Below are 10,319 nucleotides of genomic sequence, written 5' to 3' on the forward strand. Positions count from 1 at the left end.
CCCATTTCTCTGGAAACTCTCTTCCCGCAGTCCATCTAAGACCCCATTTCTCTGGAAACTCTCTTCCTGCAGTCCATCTAAGATCCCATTTCTCTTCCAAAGTCCAACCCAAGCTCCATATTCTTTGCATCTCCAGACAGATGAGCAAAGTGATCTGAGGTTGGGAAACTTCATCTTGATCGCTGGCTCTGCTGGCTGTTAGCTGTGCTTTCTAAGAAGATCCAGACCTCCTCTGAGTTTTATTATTAACTTTTACTGTACTCTTCCCATCCCAATCGTTCCTTTCTTGAGCTACTTTTGTAATCTCAACGGGACTTTAGTACAGTAAAGTTTAGTAAGTACACATTCTTAAAATGTGGTTTGAGTTGCAACCTGCTGAGAGCTGTGGTGGTTTTCATGCAGAAGCTCAGGAAAGGATATGGTGAAACACGGGAAAAGAGAAACGGGAGTAGCGACAGTCCTCTAAGACACTTGGACTCTGCACAGTGACGGTCCCCCACATCTGCGAGTGCTTCAACAGTGGCTTCCTTTTGCCCAGGGGAGGCCTCAAGACATGGCGTGAGTAGTTTGAGATTGCAGAGGACCATGTGGGCAAGAACTACAACATTCCCTAATGTCTTCCAGCGTGAAGTTTCTGGCATTTTAAAAAATACTCTTACTTTACACAGACCTAGCCCAGGGCAAAATCCTGAAGAACGCAACCCCCTTTCTATTATCTCTTGAAGCCCAGTCCTAGAACAATTTTCCATCCGGGGACCTCTGCTCTGCAAAGTGAAGCATGGAGGAAGTCGCTGGCACCCTGTGAGATGTGGACTTATGCTCGGCTTTTAGCAGCACTTGGAGTTTAAATAGTTAAAGAAACAACAGCAGAAATTGGTGTCTAGTGGGAAGTTTCCTGCCCTGAGATGTCTGAGCCAGCCATCAGGGAGGTGGGCACTTTGGGGCTGATGAGACAGCCTCCACATTCACTTTGTTCCTAGTGTTGATTTTTATTGCCTTAATATTTCTATTGCAAAGCTTCCTGATTAGCTGTCGAGCCAGATTCTTAATTCAATCCTATTGTCATTTGCAATTTAATCAAGATTTAAGAATCTTGGCTAAAGGTGAGACAAAACTTGCTGCTTGTAAACTGAAATTTAGTTGTAGCTGGAGGTGGGTGGTAGAGAGGTGAGGAGGAGGGGACCTTGAGTGGGTTCCACCTTCTCAATGGCTTTGCAAGTAACATACGTGGACAGGCTCATTGTTTGAACTAAGATGGAAACATGTTAGCAGAACGCTGTGAGCCCCTGTCACGGGGTTTTCATCTGCACTTACCAAAGGTGAAGAGTCCGGTTGTTAGAACGTTTTTGAGTGTCATTCTTCCTTTCTGGGATTTATATTGTTGTTGGGACAGCAGAACAGATGCTTCTGCGACAGTCAGAGCAGGATGCTGGAGGTCTCGGGCACTGAGCATTTATTCGCTAGGTCATGAAGAAGTAGTGGTGAGGAGGGTGTGGGAGATGGAACCCAGAAGGGCGCTGGGACAGCATGGGCAGCCAGGGCCCTTGGGGAGTGTGGGATAAGACCTCTTCACACCCATTCTGGAAGTGACTGACTTGCAGCTGTGCACGTCAGGGCAGTCACTGGTGAGGAGGAAACGCTGGACTGAAGGTGGAAACTAAGCTTCATTCCTGCTCCCCAGTCATCAGTTGTGGAGCCTGGGGCAGTCACTTGAACTGAAGCCTCAGTGTTCCCATCTGTAAGATGGAAATAATGTTAACTGCTCAACCTACTTTACAATTTTGAAGATAACGTATATGAGAACACTTTGTTAAACTAAGAAGACTTTTGGCTAAGTTTCCCTCTTATCTTGGTATTTTAGCATCATTGTTGATTTCTCTTGTTTAGTGATGATTTTGAGTATAGAAGCATGTAGAGTTATTCACATGAACACCAAATATTCTATTTCAGTGTTGTTTGAGTTGCCAAGCCTGCCTTTTGGGTGTTTTGCTTGTTACCCTCTTATGTGAGGATGCGGTTTGGAAGCTTTGTTAGAACTGTGAGCAAGGTGGGGATAAATGGGCTCTTAGCGAGGGCCGAGGGACTCTCTCCCTGATTAGCGATTCTCCCCTGATTAGTGACTCTCCCCCTCATGATTAGTGATTCTCTCCCTGATTAGTGACTCTTCCCCTGATAGGGACTCTCCCCCTGATAGGGACTCTTCCCCTGATTAGGGATTCACTCCCTGATTAGTGACTCTACCCCTGATGGGGACTCTCCCCCTGATACGGACTCTCCCCCTGATAGGGACTCTCCCCCTAATTAGGGACTCTCCCCCGATAGGGACTCTCCCCTGATTAGTGACTCTCCCCCTGGTTAGTGACTCTCCCCTTGGTTAGTGACTCTTCCCCTGATTAGTGACTCTCCCCCTGATTAGTGACTCTCCCCCTGGTTAGTGACTCTCCCCCTGATAGGGACTCTCCCTCTGGTTAGTGACTCTCCCCCTGGTTAGTGACTCTCCCCCTGGTTAGTGACTCTCCCTCTGATTAGTGACTCTCTCCCTGATAGGGACTCTCCCCCTCATTAGTGACTCTCCCTCTGATTAGTGACTTTCCCCCTGGTTAGTGACTCTCCCCCCATAGGGACTCTCCACTGATAGGGACTCTCCCCCTGACAGGGACTCTCCCCCTATAGGGACTCTCCCCCTGATTAGTGACTCTCCCCCTGGCTAGTGACTCTTCCCCTGATTAGTGACTCTCCCCCTGGTTAGTGACTCCCCCTGATTAGGGATTTTCTCCCTGATTAGGGATTCTCTCCCTGATTTTTTTTTTTTTGGTTTATGGTTCATTTTTTAATTAAAAATAGCATCATCAGCTTGATCACACCCCTTAATCATCATATTTTTAGCTGTTTCCTAAACTTAATCCATCCTCAGAGGCCGAAACTTTTTTAAACACGAGTATATTCAAATACATGAGTTGCAGGCTCTGAGGACACATCCAAAGACATTCCAGAAAGTTCAATAGCAACAGCCCTTCCAAAGAGAACACTCTGAGAAAGAAAACTCTCATAAAGAAAGTATAACAACAATCTGAATAAAAATAATGGCTATATATGTTGAATATGCTTTGTCCAATTTAATCCTCAGAAGAATCCTGTGAGGTAGAACAAAGGCCTATTTGTTTAAACATCACGTGGTCTCATAGGCAAAATGCCCATATATCACAAAGAGCAAAAGTGACTCCCTGAAACTCACCCTGTGCCTGCCTGCGAGGGCTGCCATCTCCTCAGAGGGGTGGTCTGTTGTCGATCTGGGCCAATTTGGTGTTCCCACACATTTCCAAGCCTGACTGATAGTGGCCTGTCATTCCCGTATCATTCTGAGTTCTAGTCCATTTAAGCAGATGCAGAGTGTACACAATGGGAGTAAGTACCTTCCAACCCAACCAAGCCCACCTCAGTGGCTGCAAACCAATTTTACTGCACCCATCTAAACCAGGACACAGGAAACCAGATTTTAAACTTCTGATTTTTTTCCCCTCCCATTAGGATTAGTGTAAGGAAGTAAGGAAGATTCAATCCAAGAGCTTATTCTTAAGTAGCAATTTTAAGGATCCAAAGTTTGATACTAGATAGCACTGTATGTTATTTAAAAACCCACGTTTCTTGAAAACCATCTCAGCGTGATCAGCTCCTTATTTCCAGCCCCTCCTTCACAGCAGCAGGATCACAGGAGGCGGCAGCCAGGTGAGGGCTGCTACAACCAAGAGGAAGCCCAGCAGCCCTCCCCAAACACAGCACTCTGAGACACGACTGTCCGGACTTCTCCCGTGACCGTGGGCTTCAAACCATTCCACTACTTCCTGGAGGTCATATGGCTGAGCCTCATAGCCTAGCTCCTTCCTGGCTTTCTCTAAGCTAAAATAATGTGTGACACCAGTTTTATAGACTTCAGTGCGGGTAAGAAAGGGCTGGAAGTTGTAGAGTCGACCCAAAATGAAGTGGACCATCTCTGTTAGGAAAGCAAAGCAGTAGATGAGGCCCAAAGGCAGGCGGGTGGACGGGAATGTGTAGCCTAAGCCCTCAACCAAGGGCCGGAAAAACTCAAAGTTGTTCACTGGTCTGCCATCCGAGATGAAGTAGGGCTGCCCAGAGGCAACGTGGCCCTTGTCGGCTCTCAGGGCCTCTGAGGCCAGAATGTGAGCCTGCACCAGGTTATCCACGTGGACAAACTCGACCAGGCTCCTGGGATCCCCGTACACAAACTTGAACAGACCCCTCTCCATGTAGCTCACTATCCTGGGAAGATGCCTTTGTTCTCCCGGCCCATAGATGCAGCCGGCCTCAGAGCACAGGTTCTCAAGACACTCTTGCCTCTTTCCAGGGCTGGGCCATTTGCCTCCAGCACTTTCTTCTCTGCAATGGATTTGGTCCGAGAGTAGTGGTCAGGGTGGGGATGAAGAGGCAGGTAAGGCAGAGATTCATCCCCATTTGTGATAACTTGACCTCTGAAGATGACGTTGAAAGTGCTGGTGTAAACTAACCTGGGCACCCCTCTCCTCTGCAAGCCTGGAGGACATTGTCCGTGCCCGACATTGACTTCATGCATCAGTTTTCGATTCAGCTGCTCCCGTCCTGACATACCCTAAGAGGCAGCATGGAACACACAAGTGACATTCCCATGAAAGGCTTCTCTACATCAGCGAGATGGCCGATGTCACTGTGACAAATGTGATTCCTTCTGGAATGGTTTGAGCAGGGCTGCTGATATCGAACAGATCATGTGGAATCTCTTCCGGTTCAGAGCACAGCCTGGTTCATTCAGATTCTCAAACAGGAGAATCCTCTTGTCTGTTTCAGGTACAACAAAAGAGGCTTTACCTTTGAAGAATGGTGGCGTCCATAGTACATATTACATTGTCCCCCTCTGTTCTAGGATCCACTATCCATTTTTTGAATATCAGAAGCCAAAACAGCCACCTCCTCCTGTAATGAGGACAGTTCATTTGGGGATCTTCGGGAGTCCATATGTACAGGCAATAGGTGACTGAACGTTTGAGGCCTCAGAGACATTCCAGAAAGCCAGACTGAGCTGGCTCTGCTCCTTGGAATCAGAAAGGCGATTGTTCTTCCTGGCGCAGGGGTCAAGGCTACTCAGTACCGTCCCTGCCCCATCCCCAAGGGCTTCCACCTTCCACCCTCACTGCTCCCCAGCACGCGCGGCCACGGCGGGGGGGGGTCCGGGGGGGAGTGTTCTAGGCCGAGGCAGCCCCCAGGGTCCCCACGGACGGGCGCCAGCCCTGCCGACCCGGCCCACTCACAGCGACCACAGGTGCGAGCACAGAGCCACTCCCATCCTCCGATTCTGTCCCTGATTAGGGATTCTCCCCCTGATTAGTGACTATCCCCCTGATAGAGATTCTCCCCCTGATTAAGGATTTTCCCCTTGAATTAGGGATTCTCCCCCTGATTAGTGACTCTCCCCCTGGTGGGGACTCTCGCTCTGATTAGTGACTCTCGCCCTGATTAGTGACTCTCCTCCTGGTTAGTGACTCTCCCCCTGATAGGGACTCTCCCCCTGATTAGTGACTCTCCCCCTGGTTAGTGACTCTCCCCCTGATTAGGGATTCCCCCCCAATTAGGGATTCCCTCCCTGATTAGGGATTCCCCCTGATTAGTGATTCTCCCTGATTAGGAACTCTTCCCCTGATTAGGGATTCTCCCCTAGTTAGGGATTCTCCCCCTGATTAGTGATTCCTCCCTGAATAGGGATTCTCCCCCTGATTAGTGATTCCTCCCCCCCATTAGTGATTCTCCCCCTGATTAGGGACTCTCCCCTTGATTAGCGATTCTCCCCCTGGTTAAGGATTCTCTCCCTGATTAGTGATTCTCCCCCTGATTAGTGATTCTCTCCCTGGTTAGAGTCCTCCATTATAAGTTCACCAAGTTTAGCACAGAACTTTTGTTGTGTCTGGTACATCTCATCAAGCTCTTTCTTTCTTTTTCTTTTTTTTTGAGACAGAGCCTCAAGCTATCCCCCTGGGTAGAGTGCCATGGCATCACTGCTCACAGCAACCTCCAACTCGTGGGCTCAAGTGAGTCTTCTGCCTCAGCCTCCCAAGTAGTTAGAATCATAGGTGCCTGCCACAACAGCCCAGCTATTTTTTGGTTGCAGCCATCGTTGTTTTGACAGCCCGGGCTGGATTCCATCCCATCACCTTAGGTGTATGTGGCTGGCACCTTAGCCACTTGAGCCACAGGTGCCAAGCCTCATCAAGCTCTTTCAAGCTCTCTTTGATAACTTCTTGTTTCCAGCTTGTGTGCTGGATAAGTAGATAATGGAATTCCAGACATGGAGTGATGTATGTGATTATTTAAAAATATATGCTACCCATATGCAAAACCAAGCTTTTAGGGAAGGTGATAGAGAAAATACAGCGCTCACGCACTCCCTTACTCGGGCATGTATGACATGACGTGAGTGAGCCAATTTCCTGGAGAAAGGAAAGAAGTAAGAAACTTGGGCTTCCTCCTAGAAGTTTGTATGTACAATTTTAAGCCAATTTATGGAATACAGAATATTCCATAAATATTCTCCAGAAGAGGCTATGTAATCATTTCAAAGAATACAAGGGAGGTTTGAGAAGAGGGACACACAAGAACTCTTTAAGAGGGAAATTGGAACAGCAAATTTCTTTCCCATGAAGAATTCCTTGACAATGTCATACATCTTTTTAATTGGAGACTGTGAACTTAGCAAGAGCTTCAGGTACCTAAGACTAAATATAAGAAGGGGGCTGCATGGAGTGCTTTGAAATCACCATGCAGAGCTATTATTTATTTTATGAGTTCGACTGGTGTCTGCGGACTTGATTCCCTCACGCTGTTCCCGCAACCCTTTTGGGTCAGGCCCCAAGTGCTGGAAAATGGTGCACTTCCAGTAGCCGCCTAAAGATGGCAGCATTGGGCGCCCTATCTCATTTTTCAAGCACGCTGGGGTTCACCCCGTGTTTGGATTTCAGATTGTCACTCACATTTTCTTCGGCTTAATGACTGTAAATATGTAAATGACTCTGCTTTTCTTCTGTGGAAAAGGTCTGATCTATCATTCCTGTTTTGTTTTTTAGCTAATGATTGTATGTAATTATATTCAAATAAAATATTTATAAATCATTACATATTATTAATGGTATGTAAAATTTGGAATCAGGAAACATCAGCTTTGATGAAAGATACTCTTCAGTTGGGGGAGGCATTAGTATTATTATTTGTTCCTGTTTAAAAGACATTGGTGGCCAAGAATCTATAATTCTGTTTTGCAGGAATTCTTACAAGGCTCAGGGGATTTTATTTTTTAATTTTTTGATAATAGGCAGAATATTTGTTATATCTCTGGGGAATATATTATAGATCCACATCTGGAGAGTTCTCTGAGGAAAATAATTATATTTTCTTAAATTTTCATGAAGCAATTAATTATGCTTGAATTCTGAAGGGTCTTTAAGGGGCCCTCAGGTTCAGCTTGAAGCAGGCTTAGCATTTAAACCAGACAATGGAAGTGTGCCCTTGACCCCTCCCCCTGATGGGTGACTGTGCTCTGCGAATTTTCAGGTCTTATCCGTATTGAAAATAGAGCAGTTATCCTGAGCAGGTAAGTCTGTACTCTGAATTTTGCCAGCGCCTGAGGTTTGGGAGCAGTTCACCATTTTCCTTTCTCTGTTAGTCGCTCGTGGAGCAGCAAATGGAAAACTGTCTCAAAGCCAGAGGTCGACTTCTCAGAGGAGAGCGGCCTGGAGAGGCAGCATGGAGGGCCTTGGTTGAGGACGCGGGGGGGGGGGGACTGCAGGAAACCTAGAGCAGGAGTGAGCAGATGGTCTGGGCGAGGCCGGGTTTCTGGAAGGACTCCCAGATGAGGTCTGGGGCCAGGCAGCACTCTGAGCACCCTACCCCTTTTCTCCGAGGTTGCCCTGCTTCTGGAAACACCTTTGCTCCAGACACACTGGCTGAGAAATGTAGCTTTGAGTCTTTGGCTGAATTGATGCCGACCTTTTAATTCCTGCCTTAAAATAGGATGGAATGGGAAATGTACGTGAATACTGTGTTTGGAGCAGGAGATTTTCTCAGAGGCGCTGGCAGCCTGCTTTGATTTGGATCGTAACTGTGACCGTACATTATGTACACACTGATGCAGCATAAGGAAAATTAAAAATACACTTAGTAGGCTGACCTACATGCTCCTGTGGCTGGCTACAAATGTGTATTTTGGATGCTTTTGAGCATGACAGTACATTTTTTCATGGGTTTCTCTGTATTCAATGTTAAGGCTCCAAGGATTTCACGTCAGGTACAATGAAGCAATATCCATTAGGGAAACCAGCCAGAGGCACACTGACAAGATGCTGTGAGAGTCTAGGGTTTTGGCTTTTTTTTCCATTTATGACTTTTATTTCCCCATTATTAGGTTGTAAAGTAAAATCATTTGCCTATTAATTTTTTATCTGGAAACTTTAAAACATGACAGATGTTGATGCTGAGCTCTTCAGAATCCCTAAATGTCGCTGTCTATACTGGTTCTGGGTAAATCACTCATCTTCCTCAACTTGAGTTTTCCTCCTGGTAAAGCAGGAGCATGAACTCCCAGGTCACTTCTGTTGCGTGATGGTCGGCTGTACGGGGTGTGTGATGCGGTCTAGCAGAGATAGGCTGTGCACAGAAATGTCAAAGAGAATAAGGCGGTTTTGTAATCATTGCTACGGGATCAAACCCTGACTCACTCTGTGGAGTTCTGTCTCAGGTCTTTCTTTTCCTTACTCTCAAAAGACTTCGCAGTTGCTCTCACAAAATGGAACCATTTAAAGGCTTTTTCATATGGGCCTTCCACCTATATACTTCCAGACCTTTTTTTCTGTGACCACGTATTACTTATCTTAATGGTGCTTGGGGTTATGAAAACTATTCTGGAGGACAGACTTGAGGGTTGTATTTTAAGTTTTTGACATAGGAGGGCGTGTTTGGAATGGATCCAGCCACACGTGTCCTGCTGCTCCTGGTATGTGGCTGGGTTCTTTCTGGACAGCCCTTCTACACTCACATCTTTTGTTTCTGCTCATGGGGCGTCTGTCATATCGACTTCTCTCCACCCCCTGCCATCCCGGGCCGCGATCAGATCCCCATTCACACACTGCTCCTGTCTCTCCGCTGCCTCTGCCTCCCAGCGAGTCTCTCTGCCTCGGCTCTTGCTCTCTGGTCTGCCACAATCTTTTGAAAGCTATGTCAGAACATATATTTCTCCTGCCTAAAACCTTTTAGTGATTTCTCATTGCCCTTGAAAGTACAAATCTATTCCTGCCCCAGGACCTTTGCACGTGCTATTCCTTTGGCAGTAAGCACTTCCCCTTCCAAATCATTGCACATCTGCCTTTTTTATGTCTCATTGAGAACCTGTTATAGCTGAACTATCATCCTGTCATAGAGGCCTTTATTGGTGACTCTATGTAAAATAGTTAAGACCCCTGCTTAATACCTGACACCTTACATGGCTATACTATCTACAGAACATCTTCCCCCTGAAATTATCTTGTCCACTGATTTTTATTGTTGTTCTTGCCTGTGTCATCCCAGCCCCATATTCGTGGGATCGCAGCATTTGCTGTGTGTCCTTCACTGTCTGGAGCAGAGTCTGGCCCATAACAGGTGCTCTGTATTCAATGTTAAGGCTGTTAAGCTGTGTCTGAGCAACAGATGAATGACTGACTCGATGGGTGTCACGGGCAGGACACTATAGCCTGGAGAAGCTAATTAGAAGAAGCCAAGCCCAGACGAGAACTCAGGCTCCTTCTATGCTCCCTTCCTCCAGGTCGTGCTGGCAGGCACGGCCCTCACTCATCCGCCAGATACGCACTGAGCTCTTCCTGTCCTGTCGATGCTTCTAGATCCGTGGTTCTCAACCAGGGTGATGTTCCTCTGGGGACATTTGCCAGTGTCTGGAGACATTTTTGGTTGTTATTTTGTTACTTTGTTACTGTGCAGAGATGCTGCTGAACAGCCGACCGTGTTCAGGATGGCCTCCCACAACAAGGACCCGTGTCACCACCAGTGCTCAGGACGGCCTCCCACAACAAGGATCCGTGTCACCACCAGTGCTCAGGATGGCCTCCCAAAGCAAGGACCCGTGTCACCACCAGTGCTCAGGATGGCCTCCCACAACAAGGACCCGTGTCACCACCAGTGCTCAGGACGGCCTCCCACAACAAGGACCCGTGTCACCACCAGTGCTCAGGACGGCCTCCCAAAGCAAGGACCCGTGTCACCACCAGTGCTCAGGACGGCCTCCCACAGCA

The 10,319-nt window shown here is 47.3% G+C and overlaps 1 protein-coding gene and 1 pseudogene across 2 annotated transcripts in view; one reads left to right on the top strand and one right to left on the bottom strand.

The window, feature by feature from the left end:
• Window positions 1-10,319, top strand: part of TPH2 (tryptophan hydroxylase 2) — a 109,049-nt gene that overhangs the window by 86,203 nt on the left and 12,527 nt on the right. The gene's annotated exons all lie outside the window — the stretch shown is intronic.
• Window positions 3,638-4,981, bottom strand: LOC105887896 (annotated as a pseudogene).

Source organism: Otolemur garnettii, unplaced genomic scaffold (assembly GCF_000181295.1).
Source record: "Otolemur garnettii isolate 467f Iridium unplaced genomic scaffold, OtoGar3 scaffold00143, whole genome shotgun sequence".
Lineage (NCBI taxonomy): Eukaryota > Metazoa > Chordata > Mammalia > Primates > Galagidae > Otolemur > Otolemur garnettii.